General features: G+C 37.2%; 1 protein-coding gene across 10 annotated transcripts in view; it reads left to right on the top strand.

Moving 5' to 3' along the window:
- The window catches only part of LOC120637070 (protein muscleblind), a 378,716-nt gene that overhangs the window by 207,200 nt on the left and 145,325 nt on the right, over positions 1–26,191 (top strand). For all 10 annotated transcript variants that reach the window (XR_005659419.1, XM_039908683.1, XM_039908680.1 and 7 more), the window contains one exon: positions 9,043–9,087. The gene's annotated coding sequence lies outside the window, so the exon portion shown is untranslated. The remainder of the gene's footprint in view (positions 1–9,042; positions 9,088–26,191) is intronic.

Genomic DNA, 26,191 nt, shown 5'->3' with positions numbered 1-26,191 from the left:
TATGAGACACATAGTTAGAAGAAGGCTCAGGGTCACTCAGCGGCCGATGGAGAGAGCTGTGAGCATCAGCTGTACGTGATCAAAACAGGAATTAGGAGAATTGACGACCTGTCTGGCGCAGCAGTGGGCACTTTTAAGTACGAGGTCCCAAGTTCGATTTGCGGCCGGGACGATTTATAGTTTCTGATTTTTCTCTGATCAGGTCTGGTGGGCTTCGGCCGTGGCTAGGTACAACCCTACCGACAGACGTGCTGCTAAGCGATTTAGTGTTCCTGTACGATGCCGCGAAGAAACAGATTTAATATAATCCCTAACAGGTTAGCCCGGTACCACCTTATACTGCATCGTGTAGCGGAATAAAGAAGGAAAGATCCCCAACAAGAACCAGAATTACAGACGTAGCTTAAAGAGTCGCAAAGATAAAGAGAACCAATGACGTTGAACAAAGAGGTGGACGGATGACATCAAGCGAGTCGCAAGCGGCACAAGACCATGGAATCTCCCTACAAAAGACCTATGTTCAGCAGTGTACTTCCATTGGTTGACATGATGATAATATTTGGTCTAGAGTTTATGTACTAACATTTTTTATCATAAGTCCGTTGAGAAATGACGTGAAAAAAGTCGATAATAATATTCATATCCCGGCATTGAAAATGTAGAAAATATATTTGTGGGCTCTATACTAAATCGTACTAATTGAATTGGTTGAAATGTGCTTATGTGGCCTTTATTGTTTTTATGTAAATAACTTATGAAAATAAGGTAATAGATTTTATCAGACTTCTATAAGGAGGCAATAGAAATAGTTTTCCATAATATATTTCCTGGAAAGTAAAATATGCTAAGCGCAATTCAAATAAATCAATCTGTTGAAGTTTATGGCTCGAGAAAACGGCTTTAGGTGTAATAATCTCAATTCTTTACCGACTTCCAAGGGGGATTATAAATTCGATGAGCTTTTATTTTGATGCTGTTACTTTACCTATGTGTCAGCTACTTTAAAGCGGTGATAACCTAGTGGCTTTAACTTTTTTTTATTTCTAAATTAGGTCGGGTCAACAGACCTTTAAAGACGTTATCATCATATCAACCGGTTGAAGTCTATTGCTGGACATAGGTCCTTTGTAGGGAGTGCTAAACTCTTAGGCTTGGCCGCTTGGGCCTGCTTGATTCCCAGCAACTCGCTTGATGTCCACCTCGTAAGCGGTCGAACATCGCTGCGTTTGCGTTACCATCTGTAAATCGGTTCTCAGAGCTACATACCACTTATTGCCATCAGCTATATACAACTTCAGCTTAGCGACTCGTTGAACTATATAGGTAACTCTGGTTCTCATACGTATCTTCTTTTCTGATTTGATCACGTAGATATACTTCACCGAGAGAAATAATTCATATACTTATGTTTATTTTTGATTGGAACAACAAACTTTTGAAGGTGTTGAGCCCTTTGGAGATTAGGAACATTTGTTTAAAATTCGCTCGGAATTTCTGCCTGTGTAAATTTATATCTAAGTCCGCATATAAGTCTACTAAGTTATTATGGAGCTGAATAAAGTAGCAACAGATACCTACTAATTAGACAGCCATATATGTCATGTAGTATATTGGTAATGGGAGTCACTCACCTCAGTGCATTGAAGGCGCGCACGTGGGCTCTTGCCAATGAACTTGAGTACGACGACTGCCGCCCCGCATTGCTAATCCTACACCATCTGTCTAATTTTTTTTAAGAAATAAGCTTATACAGCTCAAACTATCGTGAAATAATAAGATAAAAAAAATATTCTAGTAAATTAAAACCGACTTTTTACGCGAACGAATTTTTGGGTCGGATAGGTTCAAAACCCATATCGATCAAAATAAGAATGGCTGTTAGCGATTTGTTTCTTAACTAGCTGTGCCTTGTTGCTTCGCCCGCATATGTACGGAACCGTGCAACATAGTCTAATGTCTTCCTCAGTAAATAATAAGCTAACGTCAAGATTTTTTCAATCTTACTGGCAGTGCCAAATATACAAACCTGTATAATTTTAAACAATCAATCTTTTAAACATTACTAATTGCAAATGACCGTCCCGGAGACCTACTCCAGTTTCGTTTTTCTATAAATACTTTTAACTCCCCTTAACAAATGACTGCAAATAATGTGGTGCTTAATAGCAGCACTACATATAAATCGATAGCACTGGTTAAATAACTTTGACTAAAGTTAGTAAATAGATGGATACCCGTCTTTGAAAGTTAACGTTAAGTTAAAGTTCCTTTAACGTTGACCAAAAAAAATTCTAACGTTTTTTAGTCAGCTAGAACAGTATAGGCTTCGTAAATGGGGTTTGCTGCAGTCCATTGAGGAGTTATGTCCTTTATCTACAATCATATTCATCAGGTCTACACAAAATTTGGTCAAAACTAAACTTATAGTAAATCCCTAGAGAAATTGGGTAAAATCGGCAAACACTTTTACCCCAACTGAATTTCTGGATACAAAGTATCATATGTACCTCATAGTATGAGTAAGTCTGTCTGTCTGACTGTAAGACAGATTGTAAGTTTTTCTCCATCGTCGGGTTTGAAAATCCAAAAATAATTAAAACATTGTATTCTTCAAAATCGTGTTGAGTGTTTATCGTAAATAATTATTACTCTTAACCACACCTACGTTTCGGGACTAAATACCAAATAAGCTGAAACTGTATTTACCCTCGCATCGATTCCGAACGGCACGCACATTTTACAGTCATACATACGTAGGCACACAATAATATTTCACACTGTTTATTTCATTTTCGATTTGTATATTATATTGTGTGCGAAGTTATTATTCATAATGCTCGGATGCTTTCATTCTTCTTGTATATATATAACTAAATGTCCAAAACACAAATATTAGCTATTCTTGCAATTATGTGTTCCGGTTTCAAGGGTATGGTTGCTGTGTAGTTGCAGGCACATGAGGCTAACCGTCTATACCTCAGGTTGGTGAACACAGGGTGGTAGGTTGCAGGAAGTGTTCGTAGGATGCCCTGCTAAGTTATGCATGGTCTTACCATCTGGGGGGCCATCTGCTTTGTCCATCAATTATTACTATAAAAAATATATAAATTTTAAATGCAATGAACGATTGAACTGAAGTGGATTTTCTTTAGAGTATGCCCGAGTATTAGGTACACCAGCACGGCGCGACATGAAACAAAGTCTGAAATGAAAAGTTGCTGGTAGCAAACTTAAGTAACCGATAATATTATTTGGTTGAACACTGATCGTCCTTGAACCGTATTAAAAGTTAAGATATAAAACGTGCTCAGAAATATAAATATTTTATTATTTATTAGATGATAACTTTTGCTCGCACTGTTCAAATTTTCTTTTGGTTTCTGAAGCCTGAACATTTTATGTTCCATGTTCAGGATTCAGGAACCAAAAGAAAATTTCTGTGCCAACGGGCTCAAGCGATCAAGTAACCTGGTTTTATGAACGACAAGCAGACAGACAGCAAAGGTTTTAATATTAACCAAGCGGACTGTATCTCATGAAACGCAATAGGGAGTAGGATGACATTTTCACAATATATATTTCTATCCCTACTTCCCTACTAATATTTTAAATGTGAATGTAAGTTTGTTTGTTACGCTTTCACGCGAAAACTACTGAACCGATCTTTATGAAACTACATATTCTTGGAGGTATTAGAAATAATATAGTATACTTTTCATTGAAAAAAAATTTCGTAAGATAAAAATTGTTTGTGAAAAATTCTAAAAATATCATATATGACTAGACTAGACTATGTAGCAGTACGCTGCCTCTCAAAATTACGCGGGCGAAGCCGCAGGGCACATTTAGTTGTCTATAAAATTAAGAGATAATATGAATTCTAATTTTAACACCCACTATATGTATAGTGTGAGGAACTAGGAAAGCTAAGACAAAAATGATACTTACCTACTATTGAAATAATTCAACATGGTGGCATGATGGTTGTTCACTCAACTAATCGCCTTGCTGGCTTTTAATGCCACCAATAACAATCCATACGAGTTCATGGTTAAGCGTAGGTCGGTCAATTCGGTAATTTGGTTTGTTTATCGATTAGTAAAGATTCCGCGCCCATGGGCCAAGTTAAGTCATTTGGCCGAGTGTCAAGGACGACGACGCGGCTTCTCGGTGCCACGCCGGCCTTATTTGGTGATTGGTGGGCGCCGGTTTTACTGCTTGGCCATTTTTCTACGCCCGTTTCCATGTTGGTTACATTTTGGATTACACGTGCTTATTGAAGTGCCGTGGACGCATTGACCGCAACTTTATCTTTACTTTTGTCTCTAGGAAGACGTGTGGTCATTATCAGTCATCAATATCAAGCCATAGCCGGCCTATTACAGGATGGAGATGTGCTCTTAGAATGAGAAGGGTTTAGGCCGTAGTCCATCCATCACGCTGGCCAGTCGCGGATTGGTAGACTTTACACATATTTGAGAACGCTCAGACATGCAGATTTCCTCGTGTTGTTTTCCTTCATCGGTAAAGCAAGTGGTCTTCAATTGTTTAATATGCACCTAATCGCATAAAGTTTAGAGTTATTTGCCGGGGGGGAACTGGGTACCCTAGAAAGGAAGTCTGAAGTCTTACGTAGTTGGCTATTACTGCTTAGGACGTGCAATAGAAGGAATTCCAAACGATTACATGATCTTGTTGTTTTCCAAATACAAAAATTCAAAATTCCGTAATCCGTATATCCGTAAAATTTATCCACATCTATTTAAAGCTGGTCAAAAGCAAGTGTTACATTGCGTAAGTTCATGATATGCAATTAGCTTAATTCGACATAATCCGCATCGACCATAAACTAAATTCTTGCAATTCTGCGTTAGAAACTCAACATCTTCTGATGATCAAGAGTAAAACTTGGAGGCTATTGGTCGCACGCATTATTAATAGTTGTGCATACAAAAAATATATAAGAACTACGTAAATTAAAGCAAAGCTAAGCTGAATCCAACTTATATTTGTGTAATTATTTTTGCACCCGGCACACTAAACAACTGAGCGGAGAACAAGATATATTCTCACAACATTAATCTAGCGTGGTGACGCGGCCCATTTTCAGACTATGTGTATTCTTATCCAAACGTTCCCTCAACGATCCCAAGAAGATGGAAAAATCTCAAAAGACTCGCATCAAATTACCGGCTTTAAAGCGTAGTAAATTCCCTTGGGCCCCAAAACGACACACCTTGCCTTTCAGAGGCGCCCCTAAAAATAACGTCAGTGTGTCCTCCGGGAAGTTTGTCGAGTTTTACGTGCGACATTGCTGAGCACTTTGCGCCTAAATTAATATTTTTTATGTAATGGGGTTCTTTGTTTTTATATGGGGAATGTGTGGTAAGTCGATTGCGCTAGCTAATCAAACCTGAGTAGGTGACGGATTTTTATCCTAATATGGCCTTTAATTGTAGTTTGGAGTGCCGCTATGCCGTCTAAAAACACACAGAAGAAGGTCTGGAAAGTCCTGCTGACAACGTATAGCATGTTCCAGTACCTACAAAGCTACAACCAGAAGGCATTTTTAGGGCAGCTTCCACAATGTAAATAAACCTTATCCAATGATAAGGCTCTTGGAAATGGATAGGAATCTTTCCGTCAGATGTTTTTGTCATCAAGCGCATTAAAATAAATAAATGGGAACTGATGATAACATTCCTAAAGGATGACGTAAATGTGTTTTTTTATGCCTGAGTATGATGGGCCTGTCCCATTTCACAGAAACACAATACTTGCAAATAAATTCATTAAGCTAGACTCAGTAAGAGCTACTTTTGAATTTTATTTCAATTCATTTAAAGCCAGTAGCCGCAGAATTTTACATTAAACTTACGCGGCCTTTTCTAAATGAAATAGTGACATGCATACGCCAGTCTCATTTTCATTAAGCTGTATAGTCTCCAAACTGGCTTTTGAATTCTGCCATTTCAGATATTTTACAAAACGACGAACCGACTAACCGCCGTGAGCATAACCTTTCACAATTTGACGCTTACGTAAATGCATGTTTCAGCCTTCACTTGTTTAAATGATTAGCGTGTCGTAGGACTGTTATCGGCCTTGCGTTAAGAGAATTTTCATTTAATTAACACCATGTTAGTGAATTGTTGCTATTGAAATCGTGTATGTTCATTTTATTTCACGAATACTGTCCTACTTATGTTCCACTGCACTGCAGGGCACCCATTGATCACACCACCGTACTGGAATACTTGTTGGCGGGTATTATATTTTTTCTATATAAAACTTAAAATTTGTTTGTAATGGGATAAATTTACTTTTCAAATGTTATACGCGGATAGCGGATAATCAAGGGCAACTGCTAATCAAATATAAGTGATAACAGCGGCGTAAAGCATTGTCCGGGCTATAAGCCAATATTTCTTGATAGAAAACCTTATTCAGAAAAAGTTTTAGTCTGAACCGGCAATACAATCCAGGATCACCGAATTCGAAGTGGAACGAGCTTTTAGCCAAATATAGTAAGCTTTTATATAATTAACTGTAACTTGAAAAGCCCGGTTGAGTCTCTACTTGAGTTCTATCGTAGCATGTCACCCCGGCCTTGGGGGTAGGCAAATAAAAATGTTTACCTGAATTCATCCTCGGCGAGCTGTAGGTGCCCTAATTCATGGTTAGGATTCGCATACACGATTATGTTACGATTTCTAACAGAACAAATTTTTTCTTTGCTTTTTTGTAGTTTTATAAACTTTCCCTTAGTCGCTTCGCACGGGTATCGTGCGAGGCGACTAAGGGAATGTAACCGAGATCGGGCAGCGGCGTAATCTGTGCTACTTCTACAATCTACTGCGATCACAAACTCGTCTGCCGATCATGGTTTTTGTGGACAAACCCTCCCGTTTGGAGAGGCCTTTAGCCCAGCAGTGGACTGTTATAAGCTAATCATTAATGTTGAGCGAAATTACTACTTTGTTCCCTTACCCGTTGTTGATCGACGGGTCGACATAGTCTGGTTTAGCGTGTTTCTCGTATGCGATCTGATCGCGCCGGTGTATGCAAAGCTTAACGGCTTTTATTTCCGTAACTAGCTACGACGCTCTCATTTTGTCGGTTAACGCGTATTGTGACACGGCGAAACGAATGCCGCCCCGTAATGGAGTTTTTAAGCGCAGCTTTTTCGCCTCGTATTGCAAAAGGGGATTATGTAACTAGAATGACTACGTGATTGCACTGCAAATACTGCAGGCGCTAGCCCCCACATTTATTGTTTCAGCTCGACCGGGGTTTTTACGGCGTAATAAGTTTAAATTATAAGCAGTGATAATTAAAAATTACTGAAATATCAAAAGGCTGCTCCAAGAACTACCGTTTGCCAATTATAGAACTATACTCAGAGCGTCATATGAATTTTCTCTGGTCTGGTCTTGCGGGAGGCTTCGGCCATGACTGGTTACGTCACCGCCTACAATGACGTGCCCCAAACGATTTAATATTATGGGTATGTCGCGTAGAAACCGATGATGGATATAGGTTATATAAATGCCGCGCTCTTAGGGTTAGCCTGCAATTAATTTAAACTGCATGGTCACTTAACAGCAGGCTGCAGTTAAGGGCTAACTGTAATGGAATAAAAAAATATTAACTGGGATTAACTTCCTGTATGCTGTATCAATTGTTTAATTATTAACACAAAGCATTAGCTATTTAAAGCAAAGTAATTTGCTTCACTATGATAATAAAAATATATTTTTAAATTGGGTAATTTTCGTTTATGTATTCGTATGTAGTTATTTGAATGTAGGTTTATAATAATTTTCCACAACCTATTTGTTTTGCTCTTGTGGTCCCGATCCGAAGGTTAGCTGGCAGAGACCGCTTCTAAGCGATAAGGCCGCCTTTTGTATTCTACTCCAGTCTTTATGTTTCTCTCTATTCGTCCTTTATTTTCCTAATTGTGTACAAATAGAGAGCTTTATTATTATATATTTATATATATTTATTTATATATATATATATATATATATAAATATATATACTCGCATATCCATAGTAATGTCATGTGTATAAATAGTGTAGAAATGTGTATACGTCATATCACAAATCACAATGTGTGTAAATGAGTTAGGGCGCGTTACAGACCCCGAAGTTCATTTCCCCACGAACTCGGCAAGAAGGCGCGTTTCGAGTTTAACATCGGTATAATTTGCCGGGCATATTGGAAAACTTGTAATTGGTTTAGTTTTATATTCGTGCGGCGATGTGTGCTCGGCTAACTTAAATTATATCACTTAACAATTGATCTTCACCTTTACCTCCAAATAAACCCAGCGGTTACTTACCTAAACCCCACCTAATCCTCCCGAATTGATCAACCCCACTATACAAATCTAAGCTTTGGTTACTAAACTAACATTTTTGAAAAGCGCTTTAATTTCTACGGATTTAAAACTGCTTAAGATCGGGAATGCCCGTTTCGACTTCCGTTTTCCCCGCCACCTATTAACATGGGTTCCTTCAAATCAAGAGGCATGTCCTAGAACATGCCTCTTGATTTGAAAGAAAACGTGATTGTACTTACCATGTTGCAGATTGCAGTTGTGATTGCGCTCAACCGCAATTTTTTTTAAAAATATATGTGTAAAAGAATGGAAATGATCTGTACAGTTGCCTACCGGCTGTTTAGAATAATTCATAAATAACATTTTACTAGATTTTCTTCAGACCTATGTATTATAACTGTACAGTAAGTAAACAGAATCTTACTTGCAGAAATTTGGATATCAGGATCTTCTACCATATATTCATAGATATTTTTTAGTCATGAATATATTAACGTACTTTATTACATTAAACATTTTCACTGACCAATTGCAATTAGATTTTACATTGAAAATAACGTTACTTGCGTAATATATATGTGACCGAGACTATGGTAAAGGTCGTTATTTCCTACGTGGCCTATATAATATTAATTATAAGTATACCCATGGTAATTTATTAAATGTGTAACTTATAATTGCTTTATCTTTTCAGATTTCGGCTCGGAGTCATATATTGAACAAGAAGCTCGCCTTTTAAGTAAGTTTAATTTTTCATTTGCATGACATAAAAACTATTTTCAACATATTGCGTGTACTGTAACTGTCATAGGTAGGTATACCTAGCAATATTGTTCTGGCTCAGACATAAAAGAGAAAGTTGTTGTTTTGTTAGCTGGTCCTGTCTAAATTGCTAATACAGATAGTCATTTACCTGCCTTGTGTAGATTCATTGCGGTCTGCAGACTGAAGAAACATGAGCTATTGTCTGGAGTTACTGAACCAATCCACATTAATAAACGTTGCTTTCCTTCTACCTACTTTACTTTCAACTCCTTTTTAAAGATTTAAGACATCTTAGAGTTACCTTACTAATTGCGCATCTTGGGTATGAATTCGTGTTTCTTATTTACTAGTAGAATAAAGTTATAAAGTAAATCGAGCGAGTAATTTTTACGGGTAATCTTGTAATAATGAAATTAACTTTATTTTTCGTCAGAGAAAAAAAATATATTCAAAATAGAGTACCTAAACCTTAAGTTCGACATAGAAACCCTTTTGAAAAATAATATCTTATATCTTATCTTATATCTTTAAACGAGCAATTCTTGTATATAATTGGAATCTTGGAATCGGCTCCAAAGATTTTCATGAAATTTGCTATACAGGGGGTTTCGGGGGCGATAAATCGATCGAGGATTCATTTTTAGAAACTATCATTTTATTCGTGTTTTCCGGTAATAACCGATTTGGTGCAGACGGAGTTGCACGGGTCAGCTATTATATAGTTAAAAACAATATTTAGTTAAGTTAAGAACTAGAGTTAATGGCATATTGCGGTCTCCGTGGCCGTCTGGTTTAATGAGAGGAAGAACCGCCAGAAGTCATGCAAGTGGAGATGATGACATTTTTTTATGCTATAAAATTCGATCATAGAACAAAAGGGAGGGTAAAGAAAATGGAATTCATCTTAAGAGTATTTTATAATGTATATTATAATGCCACATCGTTGTAAAATACTTTTCGAAAAACTGATTTAATTCGATTTTAATTAAATAGGAACACTTACATTTAGCTTACGATGCTTCGGTTAGGTTCTAAGAATTCTCAGGTGCATGTCAATGTGGGAATGTATACAAGTTGAACCGCCTGCTTTTGTATCCAGTCAAATGGAAGGAGTTGATCCGGTATTGAGGTGGTCCGAATTGGAGATGAGAGACGTACTCTACATACAACTAATGTTAGAGAATTTACGCTTTATGTAACAGAGTGGCGTTCTCTGCTCAGAAAATTCACAATCCAATTCATCCTTCTTCAATACAATAGTACAGAACAACGAGACGCCTTGAGTAGTAACACCACTCAATATATGGTTCATACAAAACGTTTTTACCCACCTCAAAGAACAGGCTAGTATCTATTAATACAGAACACTAAAGTACCGTCAAGGTAAGAGTGAAAATATTCTGGGCAAGAGTACTCCAACCTAGACCTAAGCATTGTTTTCCACAAAGCAGACAAGCCAGCCTGTCTTGCATTAAAATAATGTAAATAAAGTTGCTATTGCATCTCTCCATAGCCAAATGCGTCAATTTTGACATTTAGATCACCTATAAAACTTATAAACTGTCTTAATTTTAATGGACAGGAAGTCAATACTAGCCTCCAGACAACAAGTTTTCTGCATCTTTGCATAGCTATTAAGGTTTAGTTATTCTAAATATTATGTATAATGGTAAAATAACATTTTTTGCCTAAAATGGATATGACCTTTAAGCTTTATGCAGATATATAAATACTTCATTCATATTCATTCGGTTCTAAAAAAGCCTTAAATCGAAGAAATATCTCGGTATGTCGGCACTTTATAATCGTAATTTAATAATTGTGAATCTAAACGTTAATCATTAATTGACAAAGTTTTATCATTAACGTATTAAATTTATCTTAAATTTTAATTGAATATAGGTACAGTTTGTTACTATTGAGGGCACTATCCTGCGTAATCTGAAATAATATAACTTAAATTTAGGTTGCGATGTGAAATCGTAGCCATTTATACTTTCCACAAACTTTGCTCTCGCAAAGTTACGGAAGCGATTAGTCATAAATAATTGAACGCAGCCGATATTCCCGTGTAAGAAGACAAAGAGATGACATCCCTAAAACTTTGTCAATTTACGTTGAGATCGTAAAGACTTAGTCGTTCATGTCCGTACTTGGCAGAAAAGTGTAGGTAACATCATGAGAAGTTTCCAGTCGTACTTACCTTGTCTAGAAAGGGATCAAACTGTGGTGCATTCGCTTCAATGTATTATGCAGTCCCGGAGCGGGCGCTTGTGTAAGCGGCTCCGAATCACTATACTTCCCAAAGAACACTGCTTTTCCAAGAAAATGTTCCATTCTGAAAGTTCAAGGAGAACTATTCCGCTTTGAATATCTTTCCTAAATTTCCTCTCATAGATAAGATCATGATTGTAGAGTAGCTCTAACGATCTTGTGAGTCAGATCTTCCTTCCTTTTACAAATATCCGTACAGAATCATTAATGTAACATTATTGTTAAAATAATCATATTAGTTTTATCATACGAGTCAAATGAGTTCTGAAACTGCACGCGAGCGAAGACTCAGTGAACGGCTAGTTTTTATTAAAGGTTAACGCTAATTTCCAGGTAGAAAGCCTTCTAAATAGAATAAGTAAAAATTCCAAAGCATTGCTTTTACTCTCTCAGTTGCGGAAAGGAAAATCCTTAATCGAGAATTCCTACATTCGTCTTTATATTTGCGTAAAATTAGAAAAGTGATGCCACGTAGGTAGAGCCTGGGGCAACAGCAATTTAAACGAGGTCGTATCAATGGAGGATCATATTTTTAAATTTAATTCAACAATGAAAAAATATTAATGTGTGGAAACAACAATTTTCTCCCCCAAACTTTTCAGGCATTGCAATTATTTGTGTGATTCAAAAGAAGGGCTTTTATGGTAAATTAATAATACACAGCAAGTCATATTTAAAACCTGTGTCTTATGTACAGTGGCAGATCTTTCTCTCCGTCAACCTATTACTGTTCTCTCTTAAGGGAGAGAGAGACTTAAAGCTAGGGTCTACTTGCATACTACTCCCGAACCGATTGGAGGTGAGAGTTAAAGGCGCTTAATCTCATCCTGTCATAACACCATAGATGGAGATAGTAACCCAAATGATCAATCACGCATAATAACATTTTTTAATTCTGAGTATTTAAAAGGTTTTACTCTGTTTAATACTCAGCATTGCAGCCAGAGCCTAAAATATGTTGACAATAAGTGTGGTTGTTTAATTATAATTAACTTTTGCTCCCACTGTTACATAACACAATAATTCAGGTGCACTTTGTTTCCAATTAATTATACATAACAAAATATGGTTTCAATAAAATGTATATGAAAGTGAGAGTGTAAGGTAGCTGAGTGAAGAGCTAATCACATTTAATTTCCGACGTGTCGCCGTTATAGTAGCAAGCGTAAATGAGATTGTGGTCTGTCATGCCGCTACACAGACCCAGTCTCGCATGTATGAGCATTTCTAACACTTCTAAAACGATCGCTTTCATACTTTGTTGCATCTTTGTTCACCAAAATGCACTACATCTTGTATTTGAATTTCATTTTTATCCTGACCACAAAAGTATACGCCATAACTTTGCACAGATGTATACAGACATATTTTCGTATACACTTTTCCATATCAGTCGCATTGGCACGGTCAATTTTACGGAGCATGTCCTAGCGACCTCCTCAAAACCTACAGTGAAAACACTAATGTCTATTTCACTGAACTGTGTTAACACAAATAACTGCGGTCCTAACCTTGATATCGTATCAGGGTGGTGACAGCCCCTTTGATTTTAAGACAGCGCGTAAATTAGAGGAAGCTTTAAAACGTAGTTAGGCTATACGCTATTTTTCGCGCTCAATTCAAATAGCCACTTCGGACTTTTACAATCCGGCGTCCGAATTAAGTGAAATAGTCTAAAATGCTTGCCGTGACCGATTCAACTACTAACACAATGAGCGGCATTTCAAAGACCTATATCGGCTTTCACGCAAGTTTCCTTCTTCGCTGGCTCTTTACTTACACAATTAATTTGAGTCGATAAATCCGCATAAAAAGCTAGGCCAGGGGCAGCCGACCGCGCCGTTCTAACCATTCCGAGTTCTTTGTTCACGTTAGCTTGCTTGAGTTGTAGACCTAATTACTCGGTTTTAGCCAATCTTTTTATTTCATACTTAATTAAGCAAGCACAATTCACGAATGTAACGATTGCTATGTTAGGTCGCTTGAAATTTTGGTAAGGTTTAGTCTTGTGTCGAATTTCTGCGCCATAGCCGGAGGCCACGTCACTAGCCGCCGAGACAGACAGGCAGCGTGCTCGGCGCCTGCTAGCCCATTAGACGTCTGCCCGATGTAGAACGCTCGATAAACTTGTAAAAACGCCTTCTACCCATTTAATTTTATACCCTCGCTTAGGCGTTGCTATTGGCAGATTTCTTCCTTCTTTTTTATAGATCCGTCATTAACTGTGTCGTTTAATATTTTGCTCTTGTTATATATTTAAATGTCGGGAAAGGAAGCAATTTTCCATTAACCATTCTCTTACGAAGTTAAACGTTCAAAGATTCTTCGGTACAAGTCTTGATCTTTCCAATTAATTTCAAGTGCTACCGTACAATAACGTTGCTTAATATTATGTAGTGTTTTATCGGCATCAAAATAAATTATTATCTGTATTTAAACTTGAAGCTTCAAAAGCGTTTGGCAGTTGTCACGGCACGTACGTGAACTTTTATTCAGCGAATTTTGTTATGTAATTCGTTGGAAATATTCAAGTTTTCGGCGAGACGTTATCGCGGGCGGGCTCTCAACGCGGGCGCGTGCGGCCGTGGGCGGGACTTCCCCGCGGGGACTTAATTTGTTGCTCTCTTGGCGCCTCGCATCTCACTTTCAAACGGCGTAACGCGACCTTACCACGATCCCTTCTCGGGTGCCATGTACACGACATGTTCCCTTTCATCACAAACAACGTTTTCTTCTGTCTTCAACTTCATCTGTTCTGCTTATTTTGTAAAAAATATTAATTAAGTTAATTTATAAGGTCACTAGGAGTGCCAGCGGCTTTCGCCGTTGTTATACTATGCGTGTACTGTATCTGTACTGTACAACGTGAAAGAAGGAGAATAACGTGAATGAAGGAAAACCACTCTTTCTTGCAATTTGTAATGTTTAAGTGAAACTCCTCGGAATAAAAATTATTATACCAAGACATTATACGATAACTACCTTAATACAAAATTTTAAAAAAATTCTTTGAGCTATTATACAATGAGGAGATATTATTAGAATTGTAATTTAGACCCATCCCATAGGAACCGTATATTTTCCAGGGATACTGAGTTGTCCCTGGCACTCTTCGGACCATTAAATATCTATGCAACAACTCACTTCAATCCGTTGCTGTCTTGCAGCGTTACGGCAAAAGAAAATTACCTAAAACTTCTATTCTTCTTTATTTATAATTACACTTTTAAATTTAAAAAAAAACATTAATTACCGTGCTAAAAATAGCGTGGCACATCCTTTTGTCACTATTCAATATTCATTATCATCAGTAGATATCATCTGCAGTAACATTTGTGTGGAAAATAAGTCTATCTATACCATACATTATAGTTTGCTTATAACTTCTACGCAAATTCCGTGTGAGAACAAATGGTTCCTGTTTCTAATTCAACTAGCTTCTAACATAAGCTACGTGTATAATAAACCAAGAGACCGCACGACGCACAACTCGTTACACATCAAACTGACATCGCCCAAGGAATTGTAACGACGAGACGGACCCTTGCCCAACACCCAACACCTCTCGTGGGAAGTCCTAAAAGCCACTTCATACGAGTATGAAGTAAAGTTACACATTTGGCAGCCGTGCAAAACTTCGCGGCCTTTGTGGCGCATAAACAAGTATCGCACGTGTGTCCGTCGCGTATCGATTGTGACTGAAAATGCATAGTTCCCGGTTGCGGTGTCCATCAGGCACGCCAAATTTTCCACTGTGGGCGCTTGCCAACCAATTATTTGGACCCCAATGAAAACTTTACCTGTTTCATATTCGCTACAGTAAATGTGTCTAGAAGCCAAACAAAAGGCAAACAAGCAGTGGTTAAATCTGTATATATATTATATATATAAAAAAATAAAACGTGATTGACCAACTATTAACTGACTGACTGACAGACTAATGCACGTTTTCACTAAACCTAGGTATCGCCCAGATCGAATGCCTAACGATTTAGGCGATGTTTGTAGAAAAAAAACGTTTCACAAACTCTTAGGTGATAACTTTTGGTGAGCGGGTGATGTATGCCTCTAGGCATCTCTTGAGATGAGGCGTTTCTTATTTGGGCATAATAAATAAATATCAAACAACTAGACCGACCGACGAGGTGGACAACGTGGTCGACCCCCAACGAAGTGGACAGGCAACATCAAGCGGGTCACATGGAGCCGCTGGACCCAAGCGGCACAAAACCGTGGAATTTGGAACTCCATTCACTATGTCCAGCCGGTGGACGTCTATCGGTTGATATAATATTGATGATGTAACAACTAGACGGATAGGGCTGAAATTCGGCATACTGATACTAGCTATTATTATTTAGGCGCCCCCTATGAAGGATATTTGAAAGTTCATTTCTAAAGGGACAAAATGGGAGTTAGAAATTGGAATGAAAATCGATCATTAGCCGCGGGCATTATCTAACTTCATTAAAACTAAACTTACTGTTATCAAAGTGGTGCTGCACTTTTAACAAGGTTTTAACAAGGTGCAAAATTATCGCGCCATATTTAAACCTGGCGATTAAGTTTAGTCACCTATTTATTTCTGTAGAATCGGAACCACCACAACACCACAGCAAAATTTATAATATAGTGAAAAATAATTGTATGGATGCATTTTCCATTTTTTGAACTAACTGAAAAAACAGAGGAAGATCCATTCGGTCCCTATAATTGTATGATTTAAACTGTACTTCGATTTGTCGTATTTTAATGCTTCGATGATGGAACGACACAATAACTCTTTCACAATCAGTGAAATGCTTCATACATATTTTGCAACATTAATCAGCAGTCTATATATACGAATAACAGTAGCTATAGCTATAGCTTTTTTCCTGTTATAGAATATCTTATTCAAGTTTGATTCACGCGAGTGTTTTTATCATCAGTAATCATATAAAACGCGATCAAGCAGTGAAAGCTTTTTGAAAGCTTTCATAGTGAGTACGGTATGATGAAACGTTCATTTCTAGATTTGAAGCTCACACACTTCATTGAAGTTATAAGCTATTTTACTGCTTCGATTTTATAAAATATCGAGAGTGTATTTTATTAAAATTAGAATAAAAAATATTAATCCAGTCGCAAATACCACTAACGAAGTACCTACTAAAACACTTAGTTTTCAAAATAGTAACAAGCTGTATTAATTTACTGTAGTAATTCTTAGAAAATTTTAGAATTTAGCATTTTCTTATAAAATTAATAAGTACTACTCGTATTTCGTATTTGTGTAACGTAAACGTTTGCTAAGAAAGAATCTGAATATTTTGATTTTAGTTATGCCGTAGGTACTTATTTCCATAATTAAACGGTCCTATCATACATATTTTCTATTACAAAAAATGGTATCGGTGTTGAGCTCATATTATGAAGTCACACATAGTAGGCATTTCGACTGGCATGACCCAAGTTTTAAAACAATATGTTTACCTTTAGATCCAGTTTTCTCACCTTGACTATTTTAAACCCTGTACTCGCCAATCGTGGCCGGAGATCTAAAGATCTCCAAAAAGAAAAGTGCTTCTTTTGAGCGCCATATGAGACGCGCCTCGGGCCTTCAAGGCTTCAATTGTCTACATTTTTTTATAAAGAAGATTTTTTATTGTATTTCAGCTACATTTCTGAATAAGGTAAATATTTTCTAGAGATATGGGAGAACTTAAAATAGTCATCATGATGAGCCTGATATCATGGGAGAGAACATTTTAGAACTTAGACCCACCACGCTGCTCTAATTCGGTTTGACGGGCTTCAAACATTATTATCACATAATATTAGTGATAGTATTCGAGGTTGACGGCTCAACGTGCTCTCCGAGGCACGGGCTGGTACAGAGTTTTTTTAAAACAAGAAAACCCGATACCTAACTTTGGCCCGATCGGAGAATCGAACCCATGACCTCGTGAACGTGATAACAACTAGCGAAGCGGAGGCAGAGATTCAACATTAAAACTTCTAAATTAAAAGATTTTCCACTGGCAATTGTTTCTAGAGAGTTCGTGACAAATGGTTTCATAATGCATCCTCGGAGTGCCCCCACTCCTAATGTCTTCTTAATGCCATACGAATGCATGGAGTTGTCACATTGCACATTCACGGCTGACGTTGGCATTTTTATTCTGACATAGCGTTCACTACATACAATTTAAGCGATAAACGTTTTTGTTTCACATACATCCGCGAGTTATGAAATACGTTTCCATATAAATATTACCGGCCGCTAATTAATTAAACGAAATTTGTATGAGTATCCTAAATGAAAAGTCCATGCAAAAAACTAAACTCCGGGCCAGCATCATTCGCAAGCGTTTCACGTTGCATAGAGTTTGTTAAATATGGAAAAGCTACATTTGAACGTGGCTTTTTTTTTTATTTCTTTTCGCCTGTCGGCTTGCCGCGCTCTCCTTTTGTTCTTCGAACGTGATCTGGCCGAGATGAAGCCCACCGACATTATTGCTCCGTTCCTAGTCTCAATTTAGTTTGTTTCTGCTCGTCACACTCTGTTGCTTTGCGTATTATCATCACTGAAATGATTTTCTGTTTCGATGTACACGCTTTGCTCCCCCGACGACTGAAAAATGCTGCTCCCATTTGTTTCCGTGACGTATAAGATGCATTACATTCTATGCCATTCGCTTTGCCGCCATATCTCATGGTTCCATAAGGTTTCGCTTCCAATATAACGCCGCGAGGTGAGTAACGGTTTCCAGTCAAATGTGACATAAATATTTCTGAAACAGAATTTTACAATTTTCGAAGTAAAATGATAACGTGTTTTGAATAAACTCTGGGATTTATAGGCCGGTAGGTTATTATTGTTGAAAAGTATGTTTTTTGGTTGTTCGATTATTTGTTACATGTTCTTTAAGCTATAAATTAAGTTAAAGGCTTTTCAAACTACAGGAGCTATCGCACTATACGGGTATGTCAAAACACTTCGTTACTTCCTCCAAAATTTCAAAAACCCGTGTTACGCCAAATAGGTTTCTATATTTTAAATTATTATATCAATTTAAACTAGGATGGGATGGATGTGGGAGCAGCAGGCATAGAAGACCGGCAATGCCGATACTGATCTCGTCCAGTAGACTGCTCTAAATCCAGTGTAAGACACTGGATTCAATACGCATTCATATAATGACAATGGCAATGCTGGATTGCATTAATGTGAACCATGCGCCTATATTACTGTTAAGTATCTAGTACATACCTTTAATGCCAGAGATGGTAAAGTTAAAACCGACTGGTTGTACTGTAGCGTTTATTATTTTTCGTATTATTTTTATAATACCGTTACATAATAGCAATTATTGCAATTTAATCCTTTTGTTTTTTCTGTACCCTGCGTCATCGAGCTCAAGTGATCTCATCACGTTAGTGATAATAACCTGGGCCGCGTGTGTTATGTGCTCTCCAAGGCACGTGGTATCTTCAGATAACTACAGATAATAATTAATTGTCATAAAACTCTCAGCTGTTACTATAAAAAAAAAACCTGAACATTTTAATCGTACTGTCAAGTCGGCAATACAAGGTTACTCATGCGTCCGCCTGGTGCTCTTTTAATGTTTAGCACCAGTGAGTCAGTTAAATTTTTTCGTTCAATGATCCAGGAAATACGTATACGTATGGATAAAAGAGGCATAAACTCAAAACGGGAATCGAACCCTCGCTTAGAATAGGTACAATTAGACTAACAAGGCAGTAAAGACAATAGGCATTTAAACGGAGCCAAACATTGATCGAAATGTCGCACCCACTCAAAAGGCATCGGATAAAATTAACGCGACTAATTAAGTGTACGCATGTGACGCACATTCACATGTCACAACACAGAGCGGCGCCGCGTCGGTGCGGCAAACACTCCGAAGCAGTTATCTCAGTATCGCATGGCTACGCCCACTGTGACCACCATGTTTATTTTTAGACTCGCGTGTACATTCACTATTGCGATGAAATTTTACAGCAATCGCTGCGGCTCGCCGCCCGCCGGACCCGATACCGAACGCCCCGAATGACAAGCTACCGCTATTTCATAAATGTCTGCTATTTTATGCGCGAATCCTCTTTTGGTCGGCGCGCAAATAATAATTCTTTTGTTTCCGCTCTTCGGTCGCTTAGTCTTGTAGGATTTCTTTTGTCTTTGCACCAGCTTTTTGCTGCGAATGTTAATAAAGTTTATATTTATTATTCACAATTTATATTCACTTTTGTTCTTGCTGTAAATAGTACAGTAATAGTTACCATCCGCATCTTCAACTAAGTCTCTTCACGGAGACCCAACATCAAGGTTTTTTCCATTTCCTGGGGTCCTACTAATAATAAAGTTGTCTACATTAGTCCTTGCCATATTTTCTACCGATCTGTAAAGGAATGGTCAAAATAGGTTCAGCCGTTCTGACAATTAGCCAGGAGTAAAAAACTGATAGACTAAAAAATATGTACGAAACCTTTACTCAGAGGTATTAATTTTTAAATCACAAAAAGACAGTTATATTTTTACTTATATAGATAATGCTTACAGTATATACAATTAACTTTATTAACACCTACTGGTATGATAAATACTCAACGATAAACTTGCTCTCTACGATGTGGTTTACAATTATTATTGTACGTAAAAAGTAGGTTAACAGTTTAAACGTACGTGGCGCTTAATTGGCAGGAGTATTAAACCCCTAGTTTTCATTACCACGCAGTTGGCATTTTTTTTTTTAAATAGTGTAGTAACGTGTTTAAAAAAATATATGTAAAAATCACTTAAACGTTATAAGATAGTATTACGCTAAAGCAAATTAACCTCACCAGAGCAACCCTTTGGTATTTTTGGAACGGTTCACACGTCGCGAAAGCTAATATCCTTGTTCGTCAAAATGCCATTAGCCGCGTAGCACGGTCTGCCTGTCAGACCGAGATTTGGCTTGACTTAGTGACTGATTAGCGCCTGCCGCGAGCTGATGGCTGCGACAGGTGGTCGGGTGTGAAGGGTGCCTGACGTCTGACCCGTGGCCTTAAAATGGTTGTTACTTATAGGAGCTTGAAATATCACTTTGCAATTATACGCTTCGAATATTGCGTGCGTTTGCATGTTGCCTTTTTAAGATTCATGGCTCCGAAACATGTTCGCTAACTATGAGCCTCTTAAGATGGCTCCGGATCACCTAGCGGGCAATGGTTGAGAATTATGATCGTGACAAAACCAGAAATGAGGACAACCTCAGTATAACTAGAATTAGTGAAATAGCTGAACAAGTTGCGAAGTGGCTATGGGCGGGGAACGTATAATAAAGGACTGATATACGTTGGGGACCCATGACGCTGGAGTGGCCACCCAACACTGGAAAGCTCAGTGTTAGTCGACTGACTAGGTAGGTAGACTGTCGAAATCTGGCAAGTCCCACGCCCGTACAAAGACTGTGGTGTCCTTAAAAAAGACATTTGTTCAGCAGTATTAGTGTATTGGTAGAAATTACGATGATTAAAATTCGCTAAGGAACATTCCTTAATACTTGTTGTTATTAAACAAATCTGCGCATGATTGCAATGATATTTGGTAAAGTTGTCTGAAAGATGCCTTTTTACTTTTGATTTGATGAAACAAGAAGGGTATTCCGGATTTCGATGAGAAGTTTACTACATAACGCGGCAGACCCTATTCATGTCTCGCGGTTTTAGAATGCTTCGTAAGTCCATCTGCATGTTCGTTATTGAAACTACAGCTTTGTTACTAACTATAGCTACAAAAACTACAACTCAAACTACAACTGAAACTACAGCTTTTTGCTTTGTTACTAACTACAGCAACAAAAATTACAACTCTAACTACAACTGAAACTACAGCTCTTTGCTTTGTTACTAACTACAGCCACAAAGCAAAGAGCTGTAGTTTCAATGATCGGGACATGGTCAAAATTTATATGCAAGGAATATTGCTGTCAAAACATCCTCAGTAGTAGCTGTGTCCAAATTATTATCATTAAGTGTATTTGATTACAATGGTTATAGCCAGCATTAAAGACGGTGTCGAAACTCTTTATCCCTTACTGCTATGAGAAAGTAGACCCAGCTTTTGGACAATAGGCTCTGGATGATAACGATGCAAGCAAAAATTAATTTTTCGTTAATCATTCGTTTCGTCGACCAAACGTAGATGGGAATTTGGAATTTCGCGACAAACTCTCATCGAATATTAGTTATCAAGTTACTGTAAACCTTCTGAATCCTGTCAATATTAAATTTCCAACCTCTGATAATATATACAATCTTGAACGGAATCTTATTATGATTCTTTAGTATCAAAGCAGGTATTCTACATTTAAAACAAACAAATGTATTTCTAATACTTAGCCTTATTTGAATAATTCATTAATTCCGCCCATCACTGTAAAGTCACCTTAGCCTAAGGTTAACAGTCTAAAGCAAGAATCTAGAATTTGACTTGGTTGATACATATAGGATCAGTTCCCCGCGTTTTAACATCCGTTTTGCAGTGGGTCGTAACAAAATGGCATATCAATAATAATACTTATATCCTTTAATTTTACGTCATCTCGTGTTTTAATTTTATATATCTCCTTATTTCCTTAACGATACGTGTTAATAACAGGACGTTAAGACAAGGTTTATCAAAATAACAATGTCTTGATACTAAAATGACATAATTTTTTGTATGAACTAATATTAAATGACTAATTCACCTTTTAATTTTTAAATTGTATTCGACATTAAATTTGTTATAGTAGCTTATTTATGATATAAATCTTGGTTATTATAAGCTTAGTGGATCACATCTTAAAATAAAATATTTTTGTTACAGTTAGACGAATTATTAAGACAGCACACGTTTTAGTCTGGCTTGTTTTAAAAATACTACTATTGTAAGCTAAAATATTGTTATTACTCATACCTTTTAAAATATCGCCTATACTGCTAGATAAAATAGCTACCTGTTAGACAAGGGATTATATAAATCTTTCTTCTTTACAATATTAGTATACCTAGATTCAATCCGATCTTCACTAAAATGTCAAACGTCAATCTTACCGGAGTGGTCCCACGCTTAGCCCGAAGTCAAATAACGCGAGGTCAAGTCAAATCTCATGCATATTCACAGGCTTGATGGCGGTTCATCTGTAACGGCCCTGCGACCGGTTGTATGAGCTCATTGTTGCATGTATCCGTCCATATGGCTTAGCCGTACGACGACGGCGCCGCGTCGGGCCGTGCACTCTTACTTTGTGTCTTTGAAAAAAAAAATGACCGCGACCTCCGCTAATAGACTTGATTAACCGGTCTTACCGCTTTTAATTTCACTGAGGTGTTTGCTTTTTACATTTCCTACAACATTCGTAACACTTTTTTATACCTAACTGGCACAGTTAGCGCTGTGGTCTTTAAAGTGGGAGATCCCTTGTTCAAACTCTGTCACTGGTCGTATCTGATCTGGTGGGTGGCTTCAAATGTTGCTAGTTGCCACCCTACCATCGAAGACGTGTCACGAACCAATTAAACAATCTACTACGATGCCACGTCAAAACAGATTAGAGGTAAGCAATTATACCCCTATAACTGCCATACCTCTAATAGTTTAGCTCGCAACTATCTTAAGCTACATAATGACATACATAGGTAGGTAGACTGCCGTAGAGGTTTATCTTGTTTTTGGAATTAAATAAATACCTATGGCATATAATAATTATAAATACACATATTACTGGTATCATACAGAAATGTCTTACATTTATTAGGTAAAAGCGGATCTACGTGAAAACAAATATTTCCAGGTTGCTACCAGTGCGTTAGCAAATTCACATTTTATCCCATTTTGTCCGTAGCGACGGGTTATTAAGATTATAATAGCCGGGTCAGTTGTTAAACGTCCGGTAGATATTTATATTATAATTAGGTGCCAGCAACAGTCAGCCGTGAGGGTGCATGCGTAATACGAAAGTATTGTTTTTTCCTTTACACCGAATATTATGACATTAGGTTTAATAAGCATAAAGAAACATTGTTAGCGAAATGAGAAATTTCGCTCACTGAGTTTTGTTTTTCCCGTAAAGAATTTATGAAGAACTAATTACATATATTTTGGTTACTATTTTAACGGTACGCCGTAAAAGGGTTGTTATTGTTTACACTTTTATATCTTTGTTATCTGCATGCTAATCAGGTATTTAAATTTAAAAAAAACTTTTACTGAATGATCCTTTGGAGACTCCCTGCTGCGTAGGTATTCGTTTTTTTTTTTGATTTATATTCCATTTTTTTAAGAAATAGACCAATTTTAATGTCCGATGTTATTCTCGTTAAAACAAATTCTAAATTAATGTCGTTTGCATTACCAATAAGGGAGAACATCATCTTATTTTCTTCATCAACAGAAATATCTTAATTACTGAAGCAAATCAGATTTTTTATATATACTAGCGAGCCGCCCCGGTTTTGCACAAGGAAAAATTTGAAAGAAGAGTTAAGCAATGCGATGTTAATTTTAGTATAGTACAGAACAACAACAACTTGACATTCTATTAGACAACTTAGCTGTAACTTTTTACTTACAACAAAACTCATTAGACTTTATTTAAAACATAACTATCTGTACGAAATGGTGATTAGGAGATAGTCGATAAACAGACAGACCCGGAAAATTACTTTGTTTAATACGATGTGAGAGAGATGACAATTTTATTTCGAACCTCGAAGTCTATGTACCAATTATTTATTTTATTTTATATTCTATGTATCTTTAAATACAACATGAACGCTTCATTGTAGTATAAAGTTTTAGTATCGAGTAGGTACACTGCTACTACACTCTACTTTTTGCACATTTCATCTAAGCAGTAAAATAAAGATGTTGCAATAATGCATTTTACATTTTGAAGGATCATTAAATTGCGCATTACACGGACCCGACGAGAGCCAATTAAAAAAGAACTGTTAAGACGATGCTCGTAAACTGAAGTCGTGTTCTCAACTGATTAAAAACTTAGCGTGCATTCAATTTTATGCGCAATCGTTTGAGTAACTACAAACTATTCTACCTATTATGTCACAACTTTTAGTCTATTTTAAGCTCAATTTTAAATTATAAAATGAACATGTAAATGGAGCCGGATGTTTTATACTGACCTATTTAGAACATTGAGAATTAAATCTATTTAATAAAGACAAGGACAAGAGTCGTGCGTTTTTAAAAACTATTGGCAATGTAAAAAAGTTTCCAGATTGGAAGTGGTACTTGTGCAAGCAAACTACCCCTAATTCTTGAAGTTCTGAATTCAAGACTCTAGCTTTAAGAAGCAAAACATGAAGTTTTGCATAACAGCTTTAAGCTGTGGGTATATTTTCACGTGAAATCGTCTATAATTTTTTCTTTATTTTCCTTTGCTTTGTTGACTACTTTTGCATCTACTCTCATTATCACACAGCCTTTCCGTTACTATACCGTACAGTTGTATATTTTCTCTAGTCATTCCTATGTTTTCGAAATAACACAATAATTGACTTTTTAAATGAGGTAGTCCTTGGTATTTAAGGAAAATGTTAAAGTAAAATATTGTGTGTAATCACCGACTACCACTCAGTTGGCTTAAATTATTTGCACATGAATCATTTTGAGGAATAAAATTGTGAGTAAGCAAATGTATGTTTATTTTGCAATAGATGATCAGCGTAGTTTATTATGGACAGACAGAAAACTAAATACCGTATTTTGTACCGTACCGTATTGGTATTTTGTTTGTATTTTCCGAAAAAAATATGCTTCATGGTCTCATATTTCTGTGTCTCGTGTTCCAAAGTCTTCGGACTGTCCGTGTTGCCAGTGATGAATATCGGTCTCATGTAAAAGCTCAGGGTAACTCACCTGGCGATGAAGAGCTGTGCTCGCTTGGTATCTCTACGTGATCAAATTATAAAGGACATAGCTCAAAGAGGCGCTAAACTAAAGTGGCTATAGGCCGGGCGCATAGCTCGGAACTCGATGGACGTTGGGATCCCAAGGTGCTCCTATAAGGTGCCCCGACGAGATGGACGGATGGCATTAAGCGAGTCGCTGGAACCAAGCGACACAATTCCGCGGTATTTGGAACTCTATACAAAAGACCTATGTACAGCATTGGACATCCATTGGTTGACATGACGATGATGACATTCTTGTAAAAATTCAAAGTTTCATACAAACGTCATAAAAAGGTGAAAGCTAAAGAAAACTTTATTTAACTTACTTAAAGTCACTGTATAATTATGGTACTAAGGAGCATTTATTATTTGGCCCCCCATCCTTGGGGTATTGGTGAGCACTGCGATCTTATTAGTGGGATGTCCCGGGAGTATAGGTTAACTATTTTTTATATTTAACTGCCACATTCCTAACAAGCTACCATATAAGACTGCATCATAACTTATCATCAGGTGAGAATGCAGGCGATGGCTAACTTGTAGAGAAATAAAAAAAGCTCACCTACATGATTGTATTTCCCCGCATCTGTAACAAAAGGGGAGAAGTAGGTATACACAAACCTCTTTTGGATCTCTTAGGAGAGAATGTTTTACAGCGTAGGCCCACCACGCTGCTCCAATGCGGGATGGCGGGCTTTAACCACCATTATCAAAAGTTAGTGATTAATAAACGGAACCGACGTGACGGGACAACGGGATAGGCTTAAGGTGTGCTATGACGCACGTAGGTTGACACTGCCTACTTCCTAATTATTTAACAGAAAAACCCAATAGAACTCCTAAAAATGTTAGCC

Source organism: Pararge aegeria, chromosome 3 (genome assembly GCF_905163445.1).
Source record: "Pararge aegeria chromosome 3, ilParAegt1.1, whole genome shotgun sequence".
Lineage (NCBI taxonomy): Eukaryota > Metazoa > Arthropoda > Insecta > Lepidoptera > Nymphalidae > Pararge > Pararge aegeria.
The sequence above is the reverse complement of the archived record's forward strand: the minus strand, read 5'-3'. Positions and strand labels throughout refer to the sequence as shown.